Source organism: Manis pentadactyla, chromosome 6 (assembly GCF_030020395.1).
Source record: "Manis pentadactyla isolate mManPen7 chromosome 6, mManPen7.hap1, whole genome shotgun sequence".
In the NCBI taxonomy this organism is placed as follows: domain Eukaryota; kingdom Metazoa; phylum Chordata; class Mammalia; order Pholidota; family Manidae; genus Manis; species Manis pentadactyla.
In genome coordinates, this window is record NC_080024.1 from 53,309,056 (window position 1) to 53,330,126 (window position 21,071).

General features: G+C 36.5%; 1 protein-coding gene across 1 annotated transcript in view; it reads right to left on the bottom strand.

Annotated features, from left to right (window-relative positions):
• The window catches only part of NUP35 (nucleoporin 35), a 63,962-nt gene that overhangs the window by 15,358 nt on the left and 27,533 nt on the right, over positions 1 to 21,071 (bottom strand). The gene's annotated exons all lie outside the window — the stretch shown is intronic.

Below are 21,071 nucleotides of genomic sequence, written 5' to 3' on the forward strand. Positions count from 1 at the left end.
GCAACATGCTTCTAAAAATCAATAGATTGATGAAGAAATCAAGCATTTCATGGAGACAAATGAAGACAAAAATACAACAGTTCAAAATATGTGGGATGCCACAAAAGCAGTTCTAAGAGGGAAGAAGTATGTAGCAATACAGGCCTACATCAAGAAATAAAGTCTAAACTCACAGATGATGAAACTAGAGACAGAACAAATGAAACCCACAGTTAGTAAGAGGAGCTACATAATGAAGATCAGAGCACAGTTAAAACAATAGAAAAAAAAAATCAACAAATCCAAGTGCCAATTCTTTGAGAAGATAAATAAAATAGACAAACCCCTAGCATGACTCAATGAGAGAGCACACAAACAAAATCAGAAACAAAAAAGGAAGTTATAACTGAAACCACAGAAATACAAAGAATTATTAGAGAATTCTATGAAAAAATATATGCCAATAAATTGGACAACCTAGAAAAAATGGACAAATTCCTAGAAAAGTACAAACTTCCAAGACTGACTCAAAATAAAGAGAAAATCTGAACAGACCAATTACCAATAAAATTACTGAATTAGTAATAAAAAATCTCCTAACAAACAAAAGTCCAGGACCAGATGGCTTCTACCAAACACTTCCAAAGCTAATACCCACCCTTCTTAAAGTATTCCAAAAAATAGAAGAGGAGGGAATATTTCCAAACTTATTCTCTAAGGCCAGCGTTATTCTAATACCAAAACCAAAGACACCACAAAAAAAGAAAATTATAGACCAGTATCTCTGATGAACACAGATGCAAATATCCTCAAAAAAATATTAGCAAACTGAATTCCAGAATACATCAAAAGAATCACCCATCAGGATCAAGAGGTATTTATTCCAGGGATCCAGGATGGTACAATATTCACAAATCAATCAACATGAAACACCACATAAACAAAAAGGATAAAAACCATATGCTCATCTCCATAGATGCTGAAAAAGCGTCTGACAAAATTCAACATCCATTCATGGTAAAAGTTCTCAATAAAATGGGTATAGACGGCAAGTACCTCAACATAATAAAGGCCATATATGACAAACCCACTGCCAACATACTTAAAGGCAAGAAGCTGAAAGCCTTTCTTTTAAGATCGATAACAAGACAAGGGTGCCCACTCTCCACACTTTTAATCACATAGTACTGCAAGTCCTAGGTATAGCTATCAGACAAGATTTAGAGATAAAAGGTATCTATGTAGGTAAGGGAGAAGGAAAACTCACTATTTTCAGATGGCATGATATTATACACAGAAAACCTTAAAGACTACCAAAAAACTATTAGAACTAATAACTGGATTCAGAAAAGTTGCAGGGCTCAAAATTAATACAGAAATCTGTTGTATTTCTATATACTAACAATAAACTAGCAGAAACAAAAATCAGGAAAACAAATTCCACTTTTAGGAATTTACCCTAAGAATGCAGCAGCCCAGTTTGAAAAAGAAAGATGCACCCCTATGTTTATTGCAGCACTATTTACAATAGCCAAGAAATGGAAGCAACCTAAGTGTCCATCAGTAGATGAATGGATAAAGATGTGGTACATATACACAATGGAATATTATTCAGCCGTAAGAAGAAAACAAATCCTACCATTTGCAACAACATGGATGGAGCTAGAGGGTATTATGCTCAGTGAAATAAGCCAGGCGTAGAAAGACAAATACCAAATGATTTCACTCATATGTGGAGTATAAGAACAAAGAAAAACTGAGGGAACAAAACAGCAGCAGAATCACAGAACCCAAGAATGGACTAACAGTTACCAAAGGGAAAAGGACTGGAGAGAATGGGAGGGAAGGGAGGGATAAGGGCGGGGAAAAAGAAAGGGGGTATTACAATTAGCATGTATAATGTGGGGTGGGGGGCATGGGGAGAGCTGTGCAACACAGAGAAGACAAGTAATGATTCTACAACATCTTACTATGCTGATGGACAGTGACTGTAATGGGGTTTGTAATGGGGGGGACTTGGTGAAAGGGGGACCCTAGTAAACATAATGTTCTTCGTGTAATTGTAGATTAATGATAACAAAAAAAAAAATCAGGAAAACAATTTACATCTGCATGAAAAAAATAAAATACCTAGGAACAAACCTAACCAAGGAGGTGAAAGACCTGTATTCTGAAAACTGTAAGACACTCGAGAAAAATTAAAGGCACAAATAAATGGAAATCTCTCCCATGTTCATGGATAGGAAGAATATTGTGAAATGGCTATCCTGCTCAAAGCAATTTACAAGTTCAGTGCACTTCCTACCAAAATACCAAATGGCATTTTTCAATGAACTAGAACAAATAATCCTAAAATTCCTATGGAACCACAAGAGACCCCCAAATAGCCAAAGCAATCTTGAGATAGAAGAATAAAGGTGGGGGTATTACACTCCCTGACTTAAAGCTTTGTTACATAGCTACAGTAATCAAAACAGTATGGTACTGGCACAAGACAAGACCCATAGATCAATAACAGAATAGAGAGCACAGATATAAACCCATGCATATATGGTCAATTAATACAAGATAAAGGAACCATGAATAAACAATGGGGAAAAGACAGTCTCTTCAATAAATGGTTTGAGAAAACTGGACAGATACATGCAAGAGAATCAAACTGAATTACCATTTAACTCCATACACAAAAATAAACTCAAAATGAATTAAAGATTTAAATATAAAGATTTAAAACTCTCAGAAGAAAACCCAAGCAAAAATTTCCTAAACAGAAGCATGAGCAATTTATTTTTGGACACCTCTCCTCAGACAAGGGAAACAAAATCAAGAATGAACAAATGAGACTACAACAAACTAAAAAGCTTCTGTACAGAAAAGGACACCATCAACAGAACAAAAAGGCAACCTACAGTATGGGAGAATATATTTGTAAATGATTTATCCAATAAGCAGTTAACATCCAAAATATTTAAAGAACTCATACAACTCAACACCAAAAAACAAATAAACCGATTAAAAAATGGGCAGAGGACCTGAACAAACATTTCTCCAAAGAAGAAATACAAATGGCCAACTGGTACATGAAAAGATGCTCCACATTGCTAATCATCAGGGAAATGCAAATCAAAACCACAATGAGAAATTACGTCACACCAGTCAGAATGGCCTTTTCCTATCCAAAAGACAAGAAACAACAGTGTTGGCAAGGATGTGGAGAAAAGGATACCCTCCTACATACACTGTTGGTGGGAATGGAAATTGGTGCAGCCACTATGGAAAGCAGTATGGAGGCTCCTCAAAAAACTTAAAATAGAAACCCACTGGACTTCTAGGAATTTGCCCAAAGAACACAAAATCTGATTCAAAAAGACATATTCAGCTACAAAAAAGAAAGAAATCCTGCCATTTGTGACAACATGGATAGACCTAGAGGGTTATTATGCTAAGTGAAATAAGCCAGGAGGAGAAAGAAAATACCAGGACTTCACTTATTTGTGGAATCTAAAAACAAAACAAAACAAAATGAACAAAACAGCAGTACATTCAAAGACACTGGTGAAGTGACCTGTGATTACCACGAGGGAGGGGCTTTGAGATGGGTGGGTAGGGAGGCTGAGGGGCATAAAGCAGCACAAAAATCTCAGTCATAATACAAGTTGGTCAGGGGAATGGAAGAACACAGCCAATGGTTCTGTAATGTCTGTCTATGTTGACAGATAATAACTGCACTAGTTGGGGTGAGGATTTAATAATACCAACTATTGAACCACTTGAAACCAAGTGTTGTATACTTGAAACCAATATAATATTGTGTCAACTGTAATTCAATAAAAAATTTAAAACAAAGAAGACATGTTGAATTAATCTTCAAAACCTACCACTTTCATCACAGTGCCTCTGCCTTAAAATTATTCAGTAATTCCTCATTACCCACAGAACAAAATCCAATGCCTTGGCCTCCACAATATAGTTTCAACCTTATTTTTTCAATATGTCCCTAAACAGTGTCTACTCTAGCTCCTAAGATGTAAATGCAGTTTTCTTGCATTCAGATCATTTTTATCTGAAAAGTCCAATTCTGTTCTTTCTTTTCTTATTGTTCAGTAACCAGCTACCAATTAATGCATATTTCTACATGTCTAACATGCCAAGCTAAATGCTTTACACACTCATTTTATCTCAGAGGCACTATCCTATTGAGACCACATATTTCTGAGAAGTAGAAACTATATTTCCTTCATCTTTAGATGATTCCTTTGAACAAGAAGTATTATTTCAGTACTTAAATATGTACTCATCATCACTGCAGGTATTGGAAGACATAGTAGTAAACAAGTTAGAACCTAAACAAAAAAATCACCTATCTAATGGAGCTTAAATCCTAGAGGAGAAAAAAGAAATAATATCTATTATGTTGGAAAACAGAAAATCGTACAGAAAAAAAAAATAACAGAGGCAAGATACAAGGAGTCTAAATATATGTACATATGTGAATAGGATAAACTTAAAAAGGATTTTACTAAGGTATCATTAAAACAAAAACCTGAAGGAGACAGGAGGCAAACATCCCAATATTTTAAGAAGTGAATATTAGGTGGAAAAAAATCAGGTACAAATGTACCAAAAAGGAATATGGCTGGTGTTTGATGAAGAGCAAGAGGGCCAGTATTTGCACAGCAAGGAGGAGAATCTAAGATCAGAACAAGTATTTCAGTGCAGAGAGGTAACAAGATGTCAAATCATGAAGAAAAACGTTTTAGCCACTGCAAAGACTTTGGCTTTTACCTCAAATGAGTTGGGAAGTCAATGGAAAATTGGAAGCAAAGGCAACATAACAGGATTAAATTTTGAAGTGATAATGAATGTAGCATTTTATTCATTACTTATTACAGCATTCTTTACCCATATAATTTTATTTCCTTCTAATAACCATGTAAGATAGGCCCTATTAGTAGCTCCATTTAACAAATGAGGAAAAAAGGGTGATTCATGTTAAATAACATCCAGAAAGGAAGTTGGAATTCCAATCTAGGCAATCTAAATTCAAAGCATGATTTCATAAGCAGTAATCTAGTTAAACACTTGTATTTACTATAGCAGAAATTCTACAAGTGTGGTCAGAGACCCTAGGCTCCTTAACACCCTCTCATGGGATCAGCCAAATCAAAATTATTTTAATAATTTAAGATTTCATTTGCCTTTTTCACTCTCATTCTCTCATGAGTGTACAATGGACGTTTCCAGAGAGTACTTGATGTGAATCAATTTAAATTGAATAGAGAAGCAGTTTATGAGAGTTCAGCTGTATTTTAAGCCAGACATTTGAGATTTGAAAAACATAAAACAATATCACTCTTTTCATGAAAATCTTCTTCTGCAAAAAAGTTTTTACTTCAAAAAAGGTTATTTATATTTACATGAAATGTTATTTTTTTTAATGTTTTTTTTATTTTGTTATTTTGTTATCATTAATCTACAATTACATGAAGAACATTATGTTTACTAGGCTCTCTCCTACCCCAAGGCCCCCCTACAAACCCCATTACAGTCACTGTCCATCAGCATAGCAAGATGTTGTAGAATCACCACTTGTCTTCTCTGTGTTGCACAGCCCTCCCCTTTCCCCCACTCCCCACATTATACATGCTAATCATAATACCCCCTTTCTTCTTCCCCACCCTTATCCCCTCCCTACCCTCCCATTCTCCCCAGGAAATAGGTTATTTTTAAGTGAATCAATACATACTTTAAAATATTCTCCGTTTTAATTTCTAATGTAGTAAATATAAATAGCAATAATCCAAAAGCTCCTCAGTCTTCAATTTCTAAGAATGTATTAAGGACTCTGAAACTAAGAAGTCAAGAATAACTGTTCCACAGGTCCCTGCAAATGATTCACACTGCATGTTTACTGATTTTCTAGAGACTCTGCTCAATGCATTTTAATTATATATCTGTTTCCTTGTCCTTTGTTCTGAATTCCCAATAAAACTGAAAATCATCTTAAATCATCCCAAAGTGTTTATAGGCAAATTAATTTATCAAAGTATGTTCTTAAGAAATAAAAAATACACTGTACAAAGGGGGGGAAACCCCTACTGTGGTAAAAGTTTTATATAGTCCATATATTATATTGTCCTGGTGGGACATTTACAGTGCATATAAAAATACTCTCAAAGGTTATTCAATAAAGGAATATTTCTTACTTCATTCAACCCACAATTTCCTTTATTATAACTAACCACATTTTATCCTCATAAAACAAAAATTTTGGTAAATGCTTATCTTGTGTCAAGTACCTCCTATATGCCTTATAAATGCTTGACAAATGTAAGAATTTACAGGAACCAAACCTATTAGGAAATGAATAATAAAAGCACTACCCAAATCCAAAGCTAAGATGCAAAAAGATTAACCGACTGAGTTTCAATTTCCTATTCATCAAAAAAGAATGATTTTTCTCAGAATCACATGAAAAGTTCTCTTAACAAACAAGCTATATTCAATGACCAGTCACAGTGACACACTATTAATCCATAACAAACAACTGGAGAGTCAAGTTACTCTCAAGATTTGATCTAACACTCAAAAGGTCAAAATAAAGAAAAAAGAAAAATCCTAAATAGGCCCCGAGAATTAGTTTGAAGAGATTGTTATTTTATTCATTAAATGTTTATGTTCAAACTGCTACTGAACTCCAAAAAGTAATGAAAATGTATTAAAGGTACGGGGGAAAAAGATAGCATAACATTTTGCTTTTTGATAGGCAGTATGTAATTGTATTAGGAGCCCAGGACTGCACTGAACTAGAAGGCAGAATGCTAACAGTGGGCCTTTCATTCCCCTTGGTAGAGAGCATCATGTAGTAGGAAGAGAGTAAAAGCCTTCGTAAGAAGCTCACATTGCAGTTCTATTCCAGTTACAGTGACAACTAGAGCAAGTTATTGAGCCCCACCCAAAACATTATAACAAAAATAAAACAGCAGCAATAATGACTGCCAGCATGCACTGAGCACTTACACTAGTACATAGCATTAATTTAAGATTCTTTGCACATACTTATATTTAATTCTAAAGGCAATTCCATGAAATAAAAACTACCATCTCCACTTTACATATGAGAAGCACACAAGGCAAACGTACAGAAATGCCCATCCAACATAGCTGAAAATTAACTGAGGCAGCACATTTAAGAAGTTCAATAAAAATGTTAGTTTCATAATGCAATGAAACAGAAGGGCCTTGAACCAAAATACTCTAGCTGGCAAGATTATCATTTAAATTGGAAGGAGGGATTAAATAATTTCCAGATAAGTGGAGATAATTTACCTCCCACAAACTGTCTCTACAGTGTATTTTGGAGGGACAGCTATAGATGGAAGTGTTCCTAAGGCTAAACCGCTGTCGCCAGAGAAAACAAAACCATAGTAAAAGAAGTAGACCAATTAATTACTAGCAAATGCAAAATTAAATCAACTAACCCCAAAGTCAGCTAAGGGATACACAGAGTACAGAATGTGATACCTAATACATAAACAATGGATGAGGAAGAAAAAGGAGGAAGGAAAAAAAGAACCTTTAGATTGTGTTTGTAATAGCATACTAAGTGAGTTAAGTTAGACTGTTAAATAGTAAAGAAGCTACCCTTGAACCTTTGGTAACCATGAATCTAGGCCCTGCAATGGCAACAAGTACCTATCTATCGATAATCACCTAAGTGTAAATGGTCTGAATGCACCGATCAAAAGATGTTAAAGAGTTACTGAGTATATAAAAAACCATGACCTGTTTATATGCTGCCAACAAGACTCACTTCAAACCCAAAGACATACACAGACTAAAACTGAAGGGATGGAAAAAGATATTGCATGCAACAAATAAGGAGAAAAAAGCAGGAGTTGCAGTAATTGTATCAGACAAAATAGACTTTAAAACAAACTAACAAGAGACAAAGAAGGACATAACATTATGATAAAGGGGTCAGACCAACAAGAGGATATTATAAATATCTATCTGTGGACCCAACATAGGAGCACCTACATATGTGAAACAAATACTAACAGAATTAAAGGGGGAAACAGAATGCAATGCATTCATTTTAGGAGACTTCAACACACCACCACTTGCTCCAAAGCACAGATCAACCAGACAGAAAATAAGTAAGGAGACAGAGGCACTGAACAACAGACTAGAACACATGGATCTAACACACACCTACAGAACTCTACACCCAAAAGCAGCAGAATACACATTCTTCTCAACTGCACATGGAAAATTTTCCGGAATAGACCACATACTAGGCCACAAAAAGAGCCTCAGTAAATTCAAAAAGACTGAAATTCTACCAACAACTTCTCAGATCACAAAGGTATGAAGCAAGAAATAAATTATGCAAGAAAACAAAAAAGCCCACAAACACATGGAGGCTTAACATCCTCCTAAATAATCAATGGCTCAATGGTCAAATAAAAACAGAGATCAAGCAACATATGGAGACAAATGAAAACCATAACTCAACACCACAAAAATCTGTGACACACAGCGAAGGCAGTGCTAAGAGGGAAGTAGGCTGCAATACAGGCTTACCTCAGAAAAAAGAACAATCCCATATGAACAGTCTAAACTGACAATTAACAAAATGAGAAAAAGAAGAACAAATGAGGCCCAAAATCTGCACAGACCAATTACCAGCAAGGAAATTGAATTGGTAATCAAAAAACTACCTAAGAACAAAATCCCTGGACCAGATGGCTTCAAATTTTATCAAACATTTAGTGAAGACAATATCCATCCTCCTTAAAATTTTCCAAAAAGTAGAAGAGGAGGGAATACTTCCAAACTCATTCTATGAAGCCAGCATCACTCTTATAACAAAATCAGGCAAAGACACCACAAGAAAAGAAAATTACAGACCAATAACCCTGATGAACATAAATGCAAAAATACTCAACAAAATATCAGCAAAACGAATTCAAAAATACATCAAAAAGATCATCCATCATGATCAAGTAGGATTTATTCCAGGGATGCAAGGATGGTACCATAGTTGAAAATCCATCAACATCATCCATCACATCAACAAAAAGGACAAAAACCACATGATCATCTCCATAGATGCTGAAAAAGCATTTGACAAAATTCAACATCCATTCATGATAACAACTCTCAACAAATGGGTATAGACAGCAAGTACCTCAACATAATAAAGCCCATATATGACAAGCCCACAGCCAACATCATACTTAACAGTGAGAAACTGATAGCTTTTCTGCTAAGATCGGGAATAAGACAAGGATGCCCACTCTCTCCACTTTTATTCAACATAGTTCTGGAGGCCCCAGTCACAGCAATCACACAACACAAAGAAATAAAAGGCATCCAGATTGGCAAGGAAGAAGCTAAATTGTCACTGTTTGCAGATGACAAGATATTGTACATAAAAAACCCTGAAGAATCCACCCAAACACTACTATAATAACTGAATTCAGCAAAGCTGCAGGATACAAAATCAACACACAGAAATCTGTTGCATTCCTATATACTAGCAATGAACTAGGAGAAAGAGAAATCAGGAAAACAATTCCATTCACAGTTGCCTCAAAAAGAATAAAATACCTATGAATAAAACTAATCAGGGAGGCGAAAGACCTATACCCTGAAAACTACAAGACACTCATGAGAGAAATTAAAGAAGACACCAATAAATGGAAATACATCCCATGCTCATGGATAGGAAGAATTGATATTGTCAAAATGGCCATCCTACCTAAAGCAATCTACAGATTCAATGCAATCCCTATCAAAATACCAATGGCATTCTTCAACAAACTAGAGTAAATTCATATGGAACCACAAAAGACCCTGAATAACAAAAGCAATCCTGAGAAGGACGAATAAAGCTGGGGGGATTATGCTCCCCAACTTCAAGCCCTACTACAAAGCCACAGTCATCGAGACAATTTGGTACTGGCACAAGAACAGACCCGCAGATCAATGGAACAGAAGAGAAAGGCCAGATATAAACTCAAGCATATATGGTCAATTAACAGACAATAAAGGAACCATGGATATACAATGGGAAAATGACAGCCTCTTCAACAGATGGTGTTGGCAAAACTGGACAGCTTCATGTAAGAGAAAGTAACTGGATTATTGTCTAACCCCATACACAAAAGTAAACTTGAAATGGATCAAAGACCTGAATGTAAGCCATAAAACCATAAAACTCTTAGAAGAAAACATACGCAAAACTCTCTTGAATATGTACATGAGCAACTTTTTCCTGAACATATCTCTTCCAACAAGGCAAACAAAAGCAAAAATTAACAAATGGGACTACATCGAACTAAAAAGCTTCTGTACAGCAAAGGACACCATCAGTAGAACAAAAAGGCATCCTACAGTATGGGAGAATATATTTGTAAATGACATATCAGACAAGGGGTTAACATCCAAAATATATAAAGAACTCACACACCTCAACACCCAAAAAGCAAATAACCTAATTAAAAAAATGGGTAGAGGATATGAACAAACACTTCTCCAAAGAAGAAATTCAGATGACCAACAGGCATATGAAAAGGTGCTCCACATCACTAATAATCAGGGAAATGCAGATTAAAACAACAATGAAGTATCACCTCATATCAGTTAGGATGGCCAACATCGAAAACGGAAGGAACAACAAATGCTGGAGAGGATATGGAGAAACAAATACTACCATTTGCAACAACATGAATGGAGCAAGAGGGTATTATGCTCAGTGAAATAAGCCAGGCAGAAAAAGACATGTACTAAATGATTTCCCTCATTTGTGGAGTATAACGATGAAGCAAAACTCAAAGAACAGAACAGCAGCAGACTCGCAGACTCCAAGAAGGGACTAGTGGTTACCAAAGAGGAAGGGTTAAGGGAGGATGGGTGGGGAGGGAGGGGAAAGGGCATTGAAGGGGATTATTATCAGCACACATGTTGTGTGTGTGGGGTCACGATGAAGGCAGTATAGCACAGAGAAGACAAGCAGTGACTCTGTGGCAACTTACTATGCTGATGGACAGTGACTGTAATGGGGAATGGGGGTGGCCTTGATAATATGGGTGACTTTAGTAACCACAATGTTTTTCATGTGAAACCTCTATTAGCGTGTTTATCGGTGATACCTTAATTTTAAAAAATTGTTAAGTTTCAATTTTACAAAGCCAGCATTACCTGATACAAAAGCCAGATAGGGACACTACAAGAAAAGGAACTACAGACCAATATCTTAAAAAATCTTAGCAAACCAGATGAAAGGCTGAAAGCTTTCCTCTAAGATCAAAAACAAGGCAAGGATGCCCACTCACCACTCCTATTCAACATGGTACTGGAAGTCCTAGCCAGAGCAATCAAACAAGAAAAATAAATAAAAGATCCAAATTGGAAAGAAAGAATTAAAATTATCTGTTTGAACATGACATATTAAATATAGAAAATCCGAGACTCTACAAAAAAGCTGAGCTAATAAACAGATTCAATAATACTGCAGAATACAAAATCAACATACAGAAATCAGTTGTGTTTCCTCACACTAACAACAGAGTATCTGAAAAAGAAAACAATTCCACTTTCAATACCATCAAAAACAATCATTAAGAATATATTTAACCAAGGTGATGAAAAATTTGTATACTGAAAACAAGACTTTGATGAAAGAAACTGAAGACACAAACAAATGCAAAAAATGCAAAGATATCCATGTTCGTGGATCAAAAGAATTAATATTGTTAAAATGTCCATACTTAACAAAGCCATGCCTAAAACCATCAACAAGATAAAAAGTCAACCTCTGGAATGAGAGAAAATAGTTGACTCTTGAATAACATGGAGATGGGTTAGGGGAGCCAACTCCCAGCACAATAAAAATCCACATATAACTTTTGACTCCTCAAATACTTAACTACTAATAGCCACTGGTGCCTGGAAGCCTTAACTGAAAACATGTTTTGTATGTCATATGCATTATATACTGTATTCTTATAATAAATTAAGCTAGAGAGAAGTATTTTTCCAAATTGTCACAAATCTCCAAAAAATGTCTCAATATATTTATTTTTAGAACCCATATATAAGTAAGTTCACACAGTTCAAACCCATGTTGTTCAAGGGTCACCTGTATGTGCAAACCATATATCTGACAGGGGTTAATATCCAAAAATTAGAAGGAACTCATACAACTCAATAACAAAAAAAACAAATCCAATCCATAAAAAAATATGCAGAAGAACTGAATAGACATTTTTCCAGAGACACACAAATGACCAATAGGTACAGAAAAAAGGTGCTCAGTATCATTAAATCATCAGAGAAATGCAAATCAAAAGTACAATAGATATCAACTCACACCTTTTAGAATAGCTATCATCAGAAAGGAAAGACAAAAGATAAGTGATGACAAGGATTTGGAGAAAAGGGATTCCTTGTGCACTGCTGGTGGGAATATAAATTGATGTGGCCACTACAGAAAAGTTATGGAGGTTCCTCAAAAAAATTAAAAATAGAACTACCATATGATCCAGCAATTCCGCTTTTGCACGTACATCCAAAGATAATGAGAATAGGGTCTCAAAGAGATATATATGTTCATTCCCACACAGCACTATTCACAATAGCCAAGATACAGAAATGGTCTAAGTGTGCCTCAATGGATGAATGGATAAAGAAGATGTGGTACATATCTACAATGGATGTTATTCAGCCACAGAAAAGAAAGAAATCCTGCCATTCGCAAAAATATGGATGGGCTTTGGGGGCATGATGTTCATGGTGTTAAGTGAAAGAAGTCAGAGAAAAATAAATAGTGTATGATCTCACATATAGAATGTAAAAAAGCTGAGTTCATAGAAACAAAGTAGAATGGTGGTTACTAAGGTCTAGGATGGGGGAGATGGGGAGATGTTGGTCAAAAGATTCAAATGCCCAGTCATAAGATAAGTTCTGGGGATCTAAAGTACAGCATAGTAATTATCATTAATAATACTGTATTATATATTTGAAAGCTGCTAAGAGAGCAAATCTTAAATATTCTCACCACAAAAAAAAAGGAAATTACATGAAATGAGGGCATAATAGCTAATACTATGGTTATTTCACAGTATATAAGTGTATAAAATCAACACATCATATATGTTCAACTTGCACAATGATTTATGCCAATCATCTCTCAATAAACTTATAAAATATTAGTTTATTATATCCATAAATTAACCTATAATACAAGACCTGTTTATTCCAAGAATCAAAAGTAACAGTAGATAAAAACTCATTAAAAATGTTAAGTTTTATCAAAATATAGCTTCAATATAAATGATGTACTTGGTACAATTATTCTTTTGCATCAAAAGCACAAATATATTCAGAGTCAAATCTAAAAGTCATCCATCTCTTGCCTCCAAACTGTACCATACCAAAACCACACCCTCAACAGAATCAAAAGTTAAAAGTATCAATCAGGTAAAAAGTACAATTTAACAATATAACTCCAACTAGAGAAAAAAAAATACATGATACAATTTGAATCCCTTTACTTCACTTGGGCTCTAATTTAGAAACCATAATTAATCTAACTTAACCTATCAATGTAGCCTTTCCTTTTGAAAAAAATGTTTCAGAACACTACTCTAGATCCTACTAGAAAACAAAGATGCTGGACTAACTGCTTATGTTGTCATCAAGTAACCAAACTAAAATACAATTACCAGACAAAAAGCCTGAGAAACGAACATCCGAACATTTTTTTATGAAGGCAATCAAGCAAAAGAAGATATGCAATCATTCTTAACTCTAGAAAAAAACAAAAAGTTATACAAGAAGGTAATGGAATTCCAGTTTATTACATGGTTCAGTCTTACAGTTTAGAACTGACTTAAAATTGAGTTCATGCTTAATAAAAAAAAAAAAGAAAAAGAGAGAGAGAGACAATACAAAGGGAGTAACTGAAAGGAGGTCAAACTGCATACATTCTGTAATACATTTAACAATTACTTTTTCCTCATCATTTCAGATGCATTTAATAGGTACAACACATTCCTAAAATGATGCTGATTTTAAAATGAAACACCCCACTTTGACAAGCATCTGCTTACAACTACCTTATCAACTATCCCTATAGGAAATAAGCAAAAGCACACAAAGGATACTATAATAAATTTAGTTCTCACTACAAAGACATGACTTTAACACACACAGACAGTAAAAAACATTTTAGTATAAAATCTGAAGCCAATTCAAAATGTTTATGTTCTGTATTATCATAACGAAGGTAAAATTTAGTTATGCTACATCATGTAATAACCTTCAAGCAAGAAATTAAATGAAGGCTCAAAATGAGACAACCATTATGACCTTTAAATATAAAACAAATCAAAATTAAGTCTCAAATGAATGAGCAATGTAATTTTTGCCCTGTCAACTACTCTGAAAAACATAATTACTTACACATAATCTAAAACTATTTACATAACTTTAGCATAATTGCCCCCACCTTGTTAATGTTTAATTGCTCTACTGATTTTACTTCCGTTCAATCAGACTTCTGGTAGAATGCAATGCTTTGTAAGATGAAAATAAAAGTGTGCCTATCAAACCACATCAAACTGGACTATCATGTGTCTCCATTGGTAAATCACTACTCACTCTTCATAATCTCAGATAAAAGTGGAGGGCAAAACAATTACTACCCTTTATGAAACATCCTCAATTAAAGAACAGATTTGAGAGGAGAGGAGGAGCTAAGAGGGCAGCGTTGAGTAGGGCAGTGGAAATCTCCTCCCAAAACCATATATATTTTTGAAAATACAACAAATACAACTACTTTTAAAGAGAGACCAGAAGATACAGTACAATAGTAAAGCATCATCTACATCTGCGAGAACTCAGCACCTCACAAAGGGGGTAAGATACGAGACGCAACCCAATAGGTCCCGAGCACTCCCCCCACCCCAGCTCACCGGCAGGAGGAAAGGTGCCCAAGCAGGGAGGGAGGGGGAGCCCAGGACTGCTAAATACCAAGACCTAATCATCCGCACCAGAAGTGCAGACACACAATGGATGGTGTGCTCAACATTAGGGAAACGGAACAGTAAAACCTGCGAGCAGGTCCCCAGAGCTGGCACCCCTGGGACAAAAGAAAAGCGAGTGCTTTTTTAAAGTCATAAAGGGACAGGGGCTTCACAGCTGGACGGAACCATCCTGGCACACTCGGCCCAGCAGGCTGGAAATCCTGGGGAACTTCGGGTGCCCTAACCCCGAGCAGCAGCACAGCTCTGAAGCCCCTTATGGCGATAAACTGCCTGCCATTCATTCCCCCTCTTGCATGGGCCCGTCACAGCAGGGGAGCAGTGTGACAGCGGCCATGACCACAGCAGCAACACAGAGACTACTCTGCAGAACACGGGGCCTGACTCAGAGGCCATGCCAGAGCACACCAGCCCAGCACAGAGGAAGCCGGGACAGGGCATGAAGGGTCACCATTCTCGCAGGAGAGCACACCAGGCACGCCTGCCACTGCCCGCGGGGCTCTGGGCGGCCACAATGGCTGCCCCACCGGCGGCGGCTAAGGAAATAAAACCGGAAGCTGCTCCCCAAGTGCAGGTAACCAGCACAGGCAGCAGAGGAGGGCAAGGGGACCAGCAAGCAGGAAGGGATGTTGTTCTCCCAACTGCCACATGTGCCAACTGCCTACTACTACCTCTATCGTCATGAAAAGGCAGAAGAATTTGAACCATACCAAAATTACGCAGACAACCCCCGAGAAGGAGCCTGGGGATATAATTTAACCAATCTTTGTGAAAAAGAATTCAAAATAAAGGTCATAACCATGCTGATGGACCTGCAGAGAAATATACAAGAGCTAAAGGATCAAGTGAGGAGGGAGAACACAGAAATAAAACAATCTCTGGAAGGACTTAAGAGCAGACTGGATGACATGCAAGAGGCCATTAATGGAATAGAAACCAGAGAACAGGAACACAAAGAAGCTGAGGCAGAGAGAGAAAAAAAGATGTCCAGGAATGAAAGAATATTAAGAGAACTGTGTGACCAATCCAAACGGAAGAATATTCGCATTCCAGGGGTACCAGAAGAAGAAGAAGAGAGAAAAAGGGATGGAAAGTGTATTTGAAGAAATAATTGCTAAAAACTTCCCCAAACTTGGGGAGGAAATAGTCTCTCAGACCATGGAAGCCCACAGATCTCCCAAAACAAGGAATGCAAGGAGGACAACACCAAGACACATAATAATTAAAATGGCAAAGATCAAAGACAAGGACAGAGCTTCAAAGGCAGCTAGAGAGAGAAAAAAGGTCACCTACAAAGGAAAACCCATCAGGCTATCATCAGACTTCTCAATAGAAACCCTACAGGCCAGAAGAGAATGGCATGATATATTTAATGCAATGAAACAGAAGGGCCTTGAACCAAGGATACTGTATCCAGCACGATTATCATTTAAATATGAAGGAGGGATTAAACAATTCCCAGACAAGCAAAAGTTGAGGGAATTTGCCTCCCACAAACCACCTTTACACGATACTTTAAAAGGACTGCTCTAGATGGAAGCATTCCTAAGAATAAATAGATGTCACCAGAGAAAATAAAATCACACCAAAGAAAGCAGACCAACCAAATAATAACTAAAGGCAAGAAACAAAATCAACTGCTCACAAAAGCAGTCAAAGGACACACAAAAGAGTACAGAATAAAACACCTAACATATAAAGAATGGAGAAGGAGGAAAAAGAATGTAAAGAAATAAAGAATCATCAGACTGCATTTATAATAGCTTAATAAGCGAGTTAAGTTAAACAGTTAGATAGTAAAGAAGCTACCATCAAACCTTTGATAACCACGAATGTAAAGTCTGCAATGGCAGTAAGTACATATCTTTCAATAATCACCCTAAATGTAAATGGACATGAATGCAACAATCAAAAGACACAGAGTAATAGAATGGATAAAAAAGCAACACCCATCTATATGCTGCTTACAAGAGATGCACCTCAAACCCAGACATACACAGACTAAAAGTCAAGGAATGGTAAAAGATATTTCATGCAAACAATAAGGAGAAAAAAGCAAGTGTTGCAGTACTAGTATCAGACAAAATAGACTTCAAAACAAAGAAAGTAACAAGAAATAAAGAAGGACATTACATTATGATAAAGGGCTCAGTCCAACAAGAGGATATAACAATTATAAATATGTGTGCACTCAATACAGGAGCACCAACAAATGTGAAACAAATACTAACAGCATTGAGGATATAGACCACAATGCATGCATTTTAGGAGACTTCAACATACCACTCCCTCCAAATGACAGATCCACCAGACAGAAAATAAGTAAGGACACAGAGGCACTGAACAACACACTAGAACAGATGGACCTAACTGACATCTACAGAACTCTACATCCAAAGCAGCAGGACTCACATTCCTCTCAGGTGCACATGGAACATTTTCCAGAACAGTCTACATACTAGGCCACAAAAAGAGCCTCAGTAAATTAAAGAGACTGAAATTCTACCAACCAACTTCTCAGAACACAAAGGTATAAAACTAGAAATAAATTGTACAAAGAAAGCAAAAAGGCTCACAAACACATGGATGCTTACCAACATGCTCCTAAATAATCAATGGATCAATGACCAAATTAAAACAGAGATCAAGCAATATATGGAGACAAATGATAACAACAGCACAAAGGCCCAACTTCTGTGGGACGCAGCAAAGGCAGCTATAAGAGGAAAGTATATAGCAATCCAGGCCTATTTAAAGAAAGAGGAACAATCCCAAATGAATAGTCTAAAGTAACCATTACTGAAATTGGAAAAAGAAGAACAAATGAGGCCTAAAGTCACCAGAAGGAGGGACATAATAAAGATCAGAGAAGAGATAAATAAAATTGAGAAGAATAAAACAATAGAAAAAAAAATCAATGAAACTCAGAGCTGGTTTTTTTGAGAAAATAAAAAAAATAGATAAGCCCCTAGCCAGAATTATTAAGAGAAAAAGACAACCTACACACATCAACAGAATCAGAAATGAGAAAGGAAAAATCACGATGGACCCCAAAGAATCATTAGAGAATACAATGAAAATCTGTATGCTAACAAGCTGGAAAACCTAGAAGAAATGGACAACTTCCTAGAAAAATACAACCTTCCAAGACTGACCAAGGAAGAAACGGAAAATCTACACAGAACAATTACCAGCAAGGAAATTGAAATGGTAATAAAAAAACTACCCAAGAGCAAAACCCCCAGGCCAGATGGATTTACAGTGAAATTTTATCAGACATACAGGGAAGACATAATACCCATTCTCCTTAACGTTTTCCAAAAAATAGAAGAGGAGGGAATACTCCCAAACTCATTCTATGAAGCCAACATCACTCTAAAACCAAAACCAGACAAAGACCTCACAAAAAAACAAAATTACAGACCAATATCCCTGATGAACATACATGCAAAAACACTCAATAAAATATTAGCAAACCGAATTAAAAAATACATCAAGAGGATCATACACCATGACCAAGTGGGATTCATCTCAGGGATGCAAGGATGGTACAACATTCCAAAGTCCATCAACATCATCCACCACATCAAAAAAAAGAAAGACAAAAACCACATGATCATCTCCATAGATGCTGAAAAAGCATTTGACAAAATTCAATATCCATTCATGATAAAAACTCTCAGCAAAATGGGCATAGAGGGCAAGTACCTCAACATAATAAAGACCATACATGACAAACCCACAGCAAACATCATACTTAACAGAGAAAAGCTGAAAGCTTTTCCTCTAAGATCGGGAAGAAGACAGGGATGCCCACCCTCCCCACTGTTATTCAACATAGTACTAGAGTTCCTAGATTTGGCAATCAGACAAAACAAAGAAATACAAGGAATCCAGATTGGTAAAGAAGAAGTTAAACTGTCACTATTTGCAGATGACATAATAGTGTACATAAAAAAACCTAAAGACTCCACTCCAGAACTACCAGAACTAATATCGGAATTCAGCAAAGTTGCAGGATACAAAATGACTACACAAAAATCTATTGCTTTCCTATACACTAACGATGAACTAGCAGAAAGAGAAATCAGGAAAACAATTCAATTCACAATTGCATAAAAATAATAAAAATACCTAGGAATAAACCTAACCAAGGATGTGAAAGACCTATACCCTGAAAACTACAAGACACTCTTGAGAGAAATTAAAGAGGACACTAACAAATGGAAACTCATCCCATGCTCCTGGCTAGGAACAATTAATATTGTCAAAATGGCCATCCTGCCAAAAGCAATCTACAGATTCAATGCAATCCTTATCAAAATACCAACAGCATTCTTCAACGAACTTGAACAAATAGTTCAAAAATTCATATGGAAACATTAAAGACCCCGAATAGCCAAAGGAATCCTGAGAAGGAAGAATAAAGTGGGGAGGATCTCGGTTCCCAACTTCAAGCTCTACTACAAAGCCACAGTCATCAAGACAATTTGGTAATGGCACAAGAAAGACCCACAGACCAGTGGAACAGGATATAGATATAGAGTCCAGATATTAACCCAAACATACAGTCAATTAATATACGATAAAGAAGCCATGGACCATACAATGGGGAAATAACAGCCTCTTCAACAGTTGGTGTTGACAAAACTGGACAGCTACATGTAAGAGAATGAAACTGGATCATTGTCTAACCCCATACATAAAAGTAAATTCGAAATGGATCAAAGACCTGAATGTAAGTCATGAAACCATAAAACTCTTAGAAAAAAACATAGGCAAAAATTTCATGGACATAAACATGAGCAACCTCTTCATGAACATATCTCCCCGGGCAAGGGAAACAAAAGCAAAAATAAACAAATGGGACTACATCAAGCCGAAAAGCTTCTGTACAGCAAAGGACACCACCAATAGAACAAAAAGACAGCCTACAGTATGGGAGAATATATTCATAAAAGACAGATCCGATAAAGGGTTGATATACAAAATATATAAAGAGTTCACGTACCTCAACAAACAAAAGCAAATAATCCAATTAAAATATGGGCAGAGGAGTTGAACAGACACTTCTTCAAAGAAGAAATTCAGATGGCCAACAGACACATGAAAAGATGCTCCACATCGCTAGTCATCAGAGAAATGCAAATTAAAAACCACAATGAGATATCACCTCACACCAGTAAGGATCACCACCATCCAAAAGAGAAACAACAACAAATGTTGGCGAGGTTGTGGAGCAAGGGGAATCCTCCTACACTGCTGTTGGGAATGTAAACTAGTACAACCATTGTAGAAAGCAGTACGGAGGTTCCTCAAAAAGGTCAAAATAGAAGTACCATTTGACCCAGGAATTCCACTTCTAGGAATTTACCCTAAGAATGCAGCAGCCCAGTTTTAAAAAGACAGATGCACCCCTATGTTTATCACAGCACTATTTACAATAGCCAAGAAATGGAAGCAACCTAAGTATCCATCAGTAGATGAATGGATAAAGAAGATGTGGTACATTTACACAATGGAATATTATTCAGCCATAAGAAAAAAACAAATCCTACCATTTGCAACAACATGGATGGAGCTAGAGGGTATTATGCTCAGTGAAATAAGGAAGACGGAGAAAGACAAGTACCAAATGATCTCACTCATCTGTGGAGTGTAAGAACAAAGAAAAAACTGAAGGAACAAAACAGCAGCAGACTCACAGAACCCATGAATGGACTAACAGTCGCCAAAGGGAAAGGGACTGGGGAGGATGGGTGGGAAGGGAGAAGGGAGGGACAAGGAGGAATAAGGTGGGGGTGTGGGGGGGAGAAAGGGGGCTTTATGATTAGCATGTATAATGTGGGTTGGGGCACAGGGAGGGCTGTGCAACACAGAATAGACAAGTAGTGATTCTACAACATCTTACTACGCTGATGGACAGTGACTGTAAGGGGTTTGTGGGGGGCACTTGGTGATAGGGGGAGTCTACTAAACATAATGTTCCTCATGTCATTATAGATTAATGATACCAAAATAAAAATAAAATAAAATAAT